Here is a 12,389-nt window from a genome sequence, read left to right as displayed (position 1 = left end):
ACTATTCGCAACATGAATCAAAGTGGAAAGACATACGCTATTTGGGTCCATTAGGTCCTAGATTACAAGTCTTGTGCTATATACTGACTCCGGATAAACTGGAATTCACACCATCACATTTGTGCAGTTTGAGGGCAGTGGAAGTTTCTGCCCTTCGGCCAGAAGTGAATCTGCAGTGTTGTCTTGCAAAGGATTTTGCTTCTTTTTTTCTACTTTATGAATCACTGATTTTACATATACATTTCTTCAGATTTTATTTTGTTTATATATGTCTGTGTAACACGTTTATGTCGGTGTTTTCATACGCCAGAGCTGGAGTTACAGGCAGTGACTATGAACTGAATCGTGATCTTAATTAGTCTTATCAATTAAAAACCCGGAGTCAGATATCGAGTGTGAAAGCTGAAAGGTCAGAGAAGCAGAGCAGCAGCCACCACAGAGTTCTTACCTCTACGGATCCTCAGACAGAATGGGGGCTCTCATCTCTAAGAATCCTCAGACTGAATGGGTACCAAGATCCTGTCTCTACCCACCTGACATTTCTGTCTCCATCTCCCAGGTGCTGGGATTAAAGACATGCACCACCACCTCCTGGCTCTGTTTCTCTTTTAGATTAGTTCAATCTCATGTTGCCTGGGGTGTCCTTGAACTACTGATCTTCCTGCTTCCTCCTCCCAAGTGCTGGGATTAAAGGTGTGTGCCACCACTGCCTGGTGTCCATGGTTAACTAGTGGCTAGCTCTGCCTTCTGACCTCCAGGCAATCTTTATTTGTCAGAGCACAAACAAAATACCACACAACAATGAACCACCTGCTGAGTGATGGGAACCAAACTATGGTCTTTGGGAAGAGCATCAAGTGCTCTTAACCACTGCGCATCTTTCTAGTCCTTGATTCACTATTTCTGTTTCTAGTATTCTAATCAATAACCAAATAGTTGATCTTTCCTCTCCTTCCTTTCGCCCGCGGGCCCACCCCCCACTTTGTGGTGAGTATGTGTGCTTCTTAAAACCTGCTTCTGGTGGTTCTGCACAAATGACATTGCCTTCACCTTTAGGAAACATTACGCATTTTAAGTCCTCATTTTTTATAATTTATTTTGAAATACATACACATATATATATTTCCTGGATACATATGATCTTTACATCTATCACACTTCTGAAAGGTTCTTGACAAATGATGTTCACTTCCAAATTCCCAACTCCAAGGATACTTATTCTACTTCTCTATTTTTATGTTTTAACATCACTCGCTTGTGTCAAATCATACTCCCTTAGCTTTTGGAAACCACTCATATGTCAAAAAAATCTGAACCTCTATTTTATTTTCCAGATAGCAGACTTTACTGAAACATATACAAGAATCTTCTTACAGCTTTTCAAGATTTGGGGACAAAGTCCATAGGTGAAAAGAGAACCAGAATCCTATGTATCAGCTGCAGATGGCATCCAAGCTGCCCTCTGTCATTTTCATTAGCACTGTTGTTTAGAGGTGAATGGATGGCTCCATCCTACACTTGGTTGGGATGTCCTACATCAAAAGTTCAAATGCCAGGGCTTTCCATTGCCTTTATCAGATGTGAGGTAAAGAGGAGAGGGCAGTGTTCAAAAACCAAAACCTGGAGTCATAGTCTTTCTCATAGTTCATTTGATTTAGGTTCGATACACACTTAAGTTCCGACATTCTCATTCTTTCTTCTAATGTTACACTCACCATGTTTTTATTTTAGCATAATTTTCTCATTCATATGATTCTAAAAGCATTGATCATATATCACTTTCATGTTGATAGCCCATTAAATATTATTTATTAGGTTTTATTGAAAGGATGCATGAAATGATCAACTAACATTAGAACTATATGGAGATAGTAAACACACTCTGCTCTGCTGAGGTGGTCTTTCTCATGGGCTAAGAGCAGTGCAGTTAGAGCAGGGGGTGCAGGGGGAGCAGTGGGAGCAGGAGGAGCAGGAGGAGCAGGGGAGCAGGGGGAGCAGGGGGAGCAGGGGGAGCAGTACCAGGGGGAGCAGGAGGAGCAGTAGCAGGGGGAGCAGGAAGAGCAGGAGGAGCAGGGGGAGCAGGGGAGCAGGGGAGCAGGGGAGCAGGGGAGCAGGGGAGCAGGGGGAGCAGGGGGAGCAGGAGGAGCAGGGGAGCAGGGGAGCAGGGGAGCAGGGGAGCAGGGGAGCAGGGGAGCAGGGGAGCAGGGGGAGCAGGGAGAGTGACTTGAAGACCATCTGGAGGCAAATGGACCTTTAATCATGAGAAAGCCACTATCTCTTTAGAAGGATTTAAACTTCCAGGTTTTTATTCATAACATCACTGCAGCTTTTTAATTCGTTACCAGGAACTCAGGTCTACATTCTGATCGAGTGAGCAACTGTTTCTAAGGTGTCCATCTGAGGGGTGTGACAAGCTTTGATTCTGTAAATATCTGGCAAACTGTGTCAGCTCTCAAATTCTCAACCACTTTCTCCTAAAAGTATGATGTCAATAAAATATTGAAATCTGGAGAGCCAGTTATCCATCCATGGTTAAAATTTCCTATGTGTTATTGCCTATCAAGACTCTGCATGGAATAGATGGAACCTCTAGGGAGCTAGACTTGAGCCAGGCTTGATGGGTAATTCCAGCATTTAGAATACTAGGACAGAGGGATCATGAGCTCACAGCTAACCAGCATGGGGTATATTGTGAGACTCTGCCTCATGTAAACAAAACAAAACAACCCAGCAACAACAAAAAGAAAGCCAAATCTAGGAGCTGGAAAGACAGCTCGGCCTGGCGGGCGCTAAGAGCACTTGCTGCTCTGTCAGAGGACCCGGATTTCCCTCCTAGTACCCAGAGATCAGGGGATCCAAAGTCCTCTTCCCTAGTCCATTGGCTCTGAATGCATGTGTTGCACAGATGTACATTCAGGCGACACACACTCACGCGTGCGCACGCACGCGCGCGCACACACACACACACACAAATTAATTAAATATTTAAAAAATATATCTCAAACTACTAAGGTCATCAAATAAAACAACAAACTAACACATTGTAACAGACCAGAAGAGACTTAAAAGACATGATGCACAATGGCTCATGCATTGTCTCCTACAGTGTGTCCTCAAACAGGAGAAAAATGGGAAAATTAGGTAAACTGAGTAAATTGTGGAGTCTTTTATCACACGGTACTGTGGCTCCTTTGTTGTGACAAATGCTTCACGGACTGTAAAATTGCATTAAGGGAATTGAGATTGGGAGGATTTAAAAGTAAGAATGGGAAACACATAGCAACCCCAATTATGTAGCAATACTGAGAAACAAAAGAACATGTGTCCAAATCCAACCCCCTTTGCCTCGAGGGTAAGGGATGTTCCTTGAACAGGGTCCAGTGCTACAACTGTCAATGATTCTTGAGCCCATTTTCCTTGAACTTCAGCTCCACCCATGGCCCTTTCAGTTTTCTCTAAGATGGCTTCACATTTTGATCAGAAGTAGCTGTTGTTGCTGATGAATCTCAGCTGCTTCTTTTTCTTGGGAAGTGGAAGGCCCCAAGGCTTTTGTTTTCTCTTTGTTTGTGCTCTTTTTGGTCCAAAGAGGGCAATGCCTGTGTCTGCACCATTTTCTTAAAATCTATTGTGAAATGAGCTGGGTCGATGCCATGCTTCAAAAGTTATATCCATAATTTTTGTGTGGACCGGCTTCTGTCTACTTTGGGCACAGAAAAGTACCGCAGGACAAACACACAATGCTGAGTTTTAGAAGTGTATTTTTAGTCACATAGCCAGCTTCCACTTCATGTCTTTCCTATATCTAAAAGGGTTGGTAGATAGATGCACCTAGAGGCCCATATCTACAACAATTTCTCACATTAAGAATCTTTTACAGGATGAAAATGGGAATATATTTCCCGCACAGTGATTGCTAGCTCTTCTGTATTTCACCTGCACTTTACTTTAAAACTAATTTATTATCTGTCACCTCATCTCTGTCTTCTACTTATTTATCAACGGCAACAAAATAAACCAAACAAAATACCCAGTGACATTCTAAGTGCTGCTTGACAGTCTCAGTAATCATATCTCAAAACTCATTACTAGTCAGCTATTTCTTTGAGCTATCCACCACAAACTTCACAGCTTGAGTATTATACAAGGAGAGAAACAGGAGCATTTGGGGGCCAAGGCCCTAGAACTCACAGGGGACCACTCTCTGCCTTATTTTATTAGCCAAATCAAGTGACATCTCAAATGAATTATTAAATATGACAGATGAAATTTAATGTGACATGTTTTAACCTAAGAGTTGTGGGAGGTGGTATGGCTGTTAAATATTGTCTACTGTAGAGTCATGGATAGAAGTAAGCATTCTTTTAGTTAGGGATAGGCTTAGTTATAAATAAGAGACCCCTTCTCTTCTGCCACAGGAAAAGTGTGACTTAAACTAGGTGAATTTTATTCCCCCTTCGTGAAAATACCTACTTCAGAGCTGAGGGGAACTATTCCCTGGAGGTTCTTAAGGCTTGCTCTCCCTCCGCAGGCAGGTTTCTTCTTGTCACTTGCACAGAGGAGGCTCCATGCCCAGCACTTATTTAAAATCAGGCCAGGGATCTCTGCCTGTTTCCTTGATCTTTAGGTAGATTGACTACACAGCATGATGCAGTTAATCCCATAATTTGTGGGTTTCACCCTGAATTTATCTGCATGCGTCACTTATTTATCATTATCACTTGCCTCTCATGTTAAAAAGTAAGCTCCACTCAAACAGAACTGCTCTGCTCAAGGCCTTAGTGCCAGTTCTTAGAACAGAGGTTTGTGGAGCACAGCAGCCAGTCCTTGATGTCTGCTGCAAGAGTGCTGGCTTAGATGTAGATACAGAGAGTCTCAACATCCCGATGCATCTTAGCAATTCAGACTTAACATTCTCATTCGGCTACTGAGATGCGGCAGAGTAGGGTGGAACCCAGTCATCATAAAACGGCAAGAAGGGACTGCGAGAGGACCTGTGCTGGTGCCTGCACCCCACACTACCCAGTAGCCTCTTTCTCTCTTCTTCCCAATTTCTCTCAGATCTCTCTTCTTCCTCTTTCTCTCAGATCTTCCCAATCTGTGACAGGAACAGTTAGCTGTGTTGGCCCTAGTTCACAAATATATTAGCCAAATCTTTGGCCAGGAAACCCACAGTGCTTTATACTTCTTTGTATGACAGTTTATTACACACACACACACACACACACACACACACACACACACACACACACACACACACGTGCGCGCGCACACACACAGGCATTGTGTGACACTATACCTGGGGAGACATGAACAATTTCTGTTCATCTCAGATAAGGAACCAAAGGCATATCAAAGTAAGGGAACCATCAAATTCCAACTTGGTGAGCCAATGAGATTGGACTGACTTACAGGAGTACTGGTGAGGTGTTATTTTCAGGCAGAAAAATGACTCAGCATCAGCTGCATCGCCAAGCGTGTATCCCCAGGTGCTAGCTCATGAAATCTAGGAACCTGAAACACAGTGCACAACCTACAGGCAGCTCACTAGTTTAGGGGGTGTCCTTTCCAGGAAGCTCAGTTGGTCTGAACCTTTTCCTGGCAGCTTGGCTTATTAGAAAATGTCTCTTAAAACTCATTACTGGTTACATAAGCTTGGAAGGAGGTGGCTAATGAATCTGGTCAGTTTCATTGATTTCCTGAAGCTATTGAGTTGTCTACTTCCTGGGGTCAAGAAGCTTCCCTTTGAGGTAGAACACTCTACCTCACCTTTGAACATCCTGTATCTCTTCTTGGAAGCTTCTCTTCCAAGATCTAAGATTTTAATCTTGGAGAAATTACTACACAACATATCACCCTCCACCCACACACACTCTCACACACAACACATATACACACATGCAGGCATGCACAAACTAGTCGTTGAGAGTGACCAGAAACTTGACCTGAGACTGTTTTTTGTTTTACTGGAAAAATTCCAGGAGAAGGTAAATAAATACTGAGTCTGAGACTAATTGAGGATACAATGACATAGTTGTATTTCTAAGTTCTTGGGTACATTGATTGATATAGCATATATAAACTATGTCAAACATGAAATATAATGAACTTTTGATTACATACTATGTGCCTGCACTCTTGAATATAATTTTATAATTAAATTTTAAAAGACTGTAAAATAACTAGATCAGAGTTCATCTTATCGATGAGCACAAGATGTCCAAAACAATATTCTTTCTTGTACATTGCAGGAGAAAACATGTTTTCTTCTCTATTTTCTGTCTATATATATACACCTTTCTATTCTATTAGTAAAATAGCTGAGCTTATAAATGAGGTCACCAAAACCCGTCCATGCTGTCCCTTCCATATGAGAGGCCTGCAACAGAGGCCAAAGACATTCATTGATTTTGAAAGCTAGACATCATGAGCTGCCAAACCATAATGACAAAATCAGAGATGAATCTTAGGCTGTTAAAGGAAATCAGGTTTAAAATAAAAAGTCTTCCTGTTTGCTTTCTCTGTAATAATGAACACTATGAGAAATTGGGGGAAAATAGAAGATGGTGTGAAAAAATGTGAACATTTGTAATTTCTTCCCGTATGAAATATGCTTGCTGCTTGTCTATGCAGAAGTGAGCATCTGGAAGTCAATATGCAAGTGCTTTCACTATTCTTTTACATTTTTTTCCAATACCTGGTGTCGATGACTATAAGGAAGCTGATGCCAAAGCCATAAGCCAGAGTGACATAGAGATAATGCAGGGACAGTAATCACTAGGAATGATATTGGGTAGGCTTTTACCTGGGGTAAGGATATCTTTTTTTCTTCTCCTCTTATTTCAAAAACAGCATACCACTATTCCAGAAAATAGAAGGCCCAGTGAAGTAGAAAGATAGCTTCTTTTAAGTCCTAACTGTCGTCTCACCCTTTGCTCAGGGCTATAACACATCCTGTGGTATTAGAAGGATGCTATTTTTATCCCCTAGACTTGCACGTAGCAGAACTCTGCTTCTAGAGGGACGACTTTGGACTTAGCCTTTCTTGATCTGCTTCTCTGAAAGTTGCTTAAGAGCTGCTGAGTGAGCAGAACAGCAGACATCTGCAGATGTAGCTCTAAAGCAGCACACTGAGGCTGGACATGATTGTGAGAGGTCTTTAAACATGTCTGTGTTGTTTTATCCTTTTGTCTGTGTGTGTATGTGAGAGCCCACAGAGGCCAGAAGAAGCCATTTGGCCCTCCAGAGCTGCAGTTACAGGCAGTTGTGAGCCAACTGATGCTCGTGCTGGGAACAGAACTCTAGTGCTCTGGAAGAGCAGGAAGGGCTCTTGACCTCTGCACCATCTCTTCCCATGAGGGATTCTTTAAAATAAAGTTTTTTTTTTTTTTTTTTGGTTTTTCGAGACAGGGTTTCTCTGTGTAGCTTTGCGCCTTTCCTGGAACTCGCTTTGGAGACCAGGCTGGCCTCGAACTCACAGAGATCCGCCTGGCTCTGCCTCCCGAGTGCTGGGATTAAAGGCGTGCGCCACCACCGCCCGGCTAAAATAAAGTTTTGAAAGATGTATATCAAAACCACACCGTGGAAATGGCTTTGTGAAATGGAAATATAAAGCCTTATTGATTTCATTTGTATCTTACCTTAGACATTGACTATTGTCCAAAATAGACCTAAGTCATTCATGGATAACTGTCCATTAAAAGAATATGTAAATCATTTAGCATTTTTTCATCCAACAATAATTTACTGAGTACCTATTATGTACCAGGTACTTTGTCATATGTTTGGTATACGTTGGCAAATGAAAAGGAACTGGATTTGGAATATTTGTGATACTTTAGTAGGGAAGACACTCATGAGCATTCCGTATATATGTATGTATGTGTGTGCATATGTCTTGTGCATATACTAACTGAGAAAGACCTTGAGCACCATTGTGGTAGAAAATATACTAGAGACAGAGGAGTGCTTGGGTGAGAGAGTTGAGACTCTCCTCTAGGTAGTGTTTTAGTTGCTTTTCTATTGCCATGACCAAACATCGTGGCCAGTGTAATTTATAGAAGAAAATGTTTATTAGGGTTCATGATTCCATAGAATTAGAGTCCATGACCATCATGACAGGGAACATGGCAGCAGGCAGGCAGGCATGGCACAGGAGCAGTAGCTGAGAGCTCACATCCTTATCTAAAAGTAGGAGGCAAAGAAAGCTAGCAGTGAATCGTGCGAGCTTTTGAAATCTCCAAGCCCTCCCACCGTGACACACCTAGTTCAACAAGGCCACACCTCCTAATCCTTCACAAACAGTTCCACCAAGTGGGGATCAAGTATTAAAATATATGAGCCAATTGGGGCCATTTTCATTCATACCATGAGAATAAGGTCCTCAGAAAAGCTTCTTTTAAAGTGTGATGTGGCAAACAGCAAGAAAATACCCAAACAAAAAAGAAGGAGGGAGAGCTGGAGAAATGCTTTAGTCATTAATGTGTTTCTTAAAGAAGAATGAGGCCCAGACTGTAAATCCCTAGCACTCACATATAACCGGGTGCATTGGCATGTACCTGCATTCCCAACATCACAGAGACAGGTACAGGAAGATGCCTGGAACTTAATGCCAGCCAGCCTAGAAGAATCCATGGGCTCCAGATTCAGTGAAAGAGTATGTCTCAAAAACTAAAGTAGTGAGCAATCAAGGAAGATATTCAGTGCTGACCTGTAGCCTCTACACATACAGGTGCAAGTGTACACATGCACGCTTATAACCCCTCCCAACACCCACACAAAGCAAGATTGCTATGGGGAAACAGTAAGACAAGACTGAAGGGGAGGAAATTTTAAGCACAAAGTCTCAAAAGCTGGAAATAGCTCAGGTGTTCAAATGTCAAAAGGTCACTGCATGGCTTGGGACAGTAGCTATAGGGGCAAGAACAGAGTAGAGTCATTGTCATAGTAGAGGCAATATAATGGTGCCAGGTCTGTTTACAGTGTAAGGAAGAGGAAGAAATTCTTATTTGGAAGGGAGAAGATGATGTGTAAGACAAATGGCTGAGTGACTGAAACACACCGCAGGTTCCTCTAATAGGAACCCCCTTTGCCTTTGTTGTCGATGTAACAGTACTAATGCCATTGCTATTTTCTGAGAAGCAGATGACGCTTTCACTGTCTCCTTCAGATAAAGTCTTGTCCTGTGTGTGTGTGGTTGTTTTTTTTTTTTTTTTTTTTTTTTGAGGCAGGGTTTCTCTGTGTAGCTTTGGAGCCTGTCCTGGAACTTACTCTGTAGACCAGGCTGACCTTGAACTCACAGAGATCCACCTGCCTCTGGCTCCTGAGTGCTGGGATTCAAGGCGTGCATCATCACATCCGACTTCCATGTGTGCTTTTTATACTTTCTTTACTGTTGGTTCTATGCCTGCCTTCTGAACGTTAGAACTAAGCTGGCTGGCCTTTCAGCAATACGTGCTTGGTATCTACGGTAGAATACAGGTCTCTTGATTACATTTGCATCATTTATTTCAAATAATTTTTGTTTACTTAATTTAGTAAAAAAATGACTTAATTTAAAAACTGAAATATCCAAATGAAATTATTTTAAAATGGGGTTAGTTCGATAAGACAACTTCTATTTGGAATTAAAAGCAATAATCTTTACGTGGTTATCTGGGAAATCATAGAATCTCCCCCCGAATGAATGGAATGCAGAGTCTCCACAAGGACCTGCCCTCTCTAGTCAATGGGCAGCCTGTTGACCTCTCAAGCTACAATGAGTTATTAATTTGTGATTCTGGAGTCTTCTGAGCCTCTTCAAGTGAACAAAAGACAGTCATGCTCTCAGCCTTGGTGGCATTTATTCAGTCTTTTAATGCAATTCTAATGGTTTGTGTGTGTGAGAGAGAATTAACGGTAAATTCATTCTGAAAACCCATTTACCACAGGGTTGACACCAGCAAAAGCCCGAGGCATCTCTGGGAATTCTGGGACACAGCATCTGTTGTGGTGAACATAACTCAAGCGTTCCTTGTGATTGCTCATTGGTGCCTAATAGCTTCTTGCGCGGCTCCTTTTTTCCTCAGGACATACACATTCAGTCACAGAAAACTATAAAGGCCAAATGTCTTCTTTAATCCTTCCAGGCCTAGTTAGCTGAAAGGTAACTATGAAGAACCACAGAATCTTCCCATGTGAAAGAAAACAGAAGTAATAGTGGGGCTAAGAAAGGAAGGGAAAGGAAACAGTAAGTTAATTTCCAGATTTAATCATGAACGGTCTTCTTAACTATTACTGTACTGGATTTCTGTGTACACTTCACGTCTTGTGTGTCATCCGAGCACATCTACTTGCTTGTGATTTACTGTTAATAACTTTGCTGAAGTGTAAATGGCCTCCCATATTAATTGGGTGTGTTTCCTGTGACATATGCAAACTGATTTAGAAGCTAACATATGCTGTTATTACTCTTGGTAGAGCAGTTTTGTCTGAAATATTTGTGCCCCAAATTACCATTTGGCACGTCTTCAAATTCAAATCCACCTTCTGCCCTGAGATGAAATTCAAGGATTTGTTTTCAGTTTTATACATTTTGGAGAGGCTGCTTTCATTGCGGTAATAAGGAGTGTTCAGTGTTTACATTAGAGTGACTATTTATGGGGGTTTAATATCCTGCTTGTTGTAAATTGCATCCGACGGAAACTTGGCAAAGCCACAGAGAGATGTGGGACCACATTCATCTATATTTAACATCCTATCAGGCAGTTGATCTTTTGAAAATCTATGGTGTTAAATAGTGTTTAGCATAATCTTACATACTCTTTTTATCTTCTTCATTTTAGATGTTTGAAATGGTGCAGAGTATTAACAATCACTTTGCAGAAAACGAAATGTGTTTTTTTGGTTGTCAACCACTTCCTGCGGCATGAGCTTGTGAGAGAACCCAAGACCAGTTCACTGGTTCCTAAGTTCCTAAATCCTTGCAAGTCGTTACTGGGTATTATCTGATAGTATGTCCTCCTATGGCTGTGCAGGAGACTGGAAAAGATAAACAAAAGTTGTGTCCATGTTAATATGCACATAATAGCCAAATGAAATACTTGGTTTGGAGGGCAAGAGTATAGTAAATAATTTGATCCAGTTTGAAATATCATAGTACACTGTAAAGACTAATTAAGTAACCTTGGGTAAGTAGAAAGGGAAGAAATAGTTTCAGAACTTGAACCAGAGTATGTGAACAATATGTGAGGGTTTTGTTTAGCTTCAAAGGAAGACTTATGTTAACTGGATACAGCACTGTTAAGGGAAGTGGTTCCTCTTAGCCCAGAACAACCCTATGTCTTCCTCTGCTGTATACATACTGATGATGTGTGTATCTTCTGATACTGAGTGGTCTTCAGGGTAGTCAGTCACAGGTTCTCCTACACATCATGACCACAGGTGACCGCCGTGTGACAGATCATTCACTAGTGTGTGTGAAGCAGTCTGTTTGCTGCTTTTCCAATAGCTAGGCACAGGGCTCTGTGTCCCTCTCTGAAGTACAGCCCACTCTGTGTGCCACACCCAGCTAGGACGGAGCCCCACTGTGTTGATGCTCTAGTGATTGATGTGCTGTGAATAAGAAGCTGTTTAGGACGCATGTGGTATCTACAAATGGTAGTGGTTTATTTCTTCTTTTCTCTAGTACTGTTGGAGCTGATCTGTAGCAAATGCATTTTGAAAGATTTAAAAACTTATTTTTACTCAATCAGTTAAAGATTATATCTTGGCAGAGCACAATAAACAATGCAATGCATTTTGCATAGGAACTATATATATATATATTACATTTATTTTAAAATTCATTATTTTAATTTTACTAGAACAACTTTAAAATATCTTCCACTTCTTGGTACCTAATACTTCCATTTTCTCTTGCTTATCATCTCAATGATCTTTATGAGCAAACATTATTGTTTGCAAAAGGGGAAACTAACGAAGGCTTACCTGCTTTAATAATTTGATCAGGTCAGATAGCTTTTGGTCACAGGTCATCCTGGTTCCAAATCTAAATCAGTGCCTAAGTTGATCTGCTCCTGACCAATGACTGCTTTAAATATTTTAGGGTTAGGTTTTTTTGTTTTGTTTTGTTTTGTTTTTTTCAAGACAGGGTTTCTCTGTGTAGCCTTGTGCCTTTCCTGGAGCTCACTTGGTAGCCCAGGCTGGCCTCCAACTCACAGAGATCCACCGGGCTCTGCCTCTCGAGTGCTGGGATTAAAGGCGTGTGCCACCAACGCCTGGCTAGGAATAGTTTTATACTGATATAAACTTTATGGCTGGAACATTTGTTTTTTGGGAGTGCACACTTCCACTTGCAAAAGTAGGTCTCCCCTCCTTTCCTTCTAAGTCACTTGTACAGTGAATTTGTAAGG

The sequence above is a fragment of the Peromyscus californicus genome, unplaced genomic scaffold (genome assembly GCF_007827085.1).
Source record: "Peromyscus californicus insignis strain IS unplaced genomic scaffold, ASM782708v3 Scaffold_5__1_contigs__length_169319896, whole genome shotgun sequence".
Classification (NCBI taxonomy): Eukaryota; Metazoa; Chordata; class Mammalia; order Rodentia; family Cricetidae; genus Peromyscus; species Peromyscus californicus.
This window is presented reverse-complemented; position numbering follows the sequence as displayed.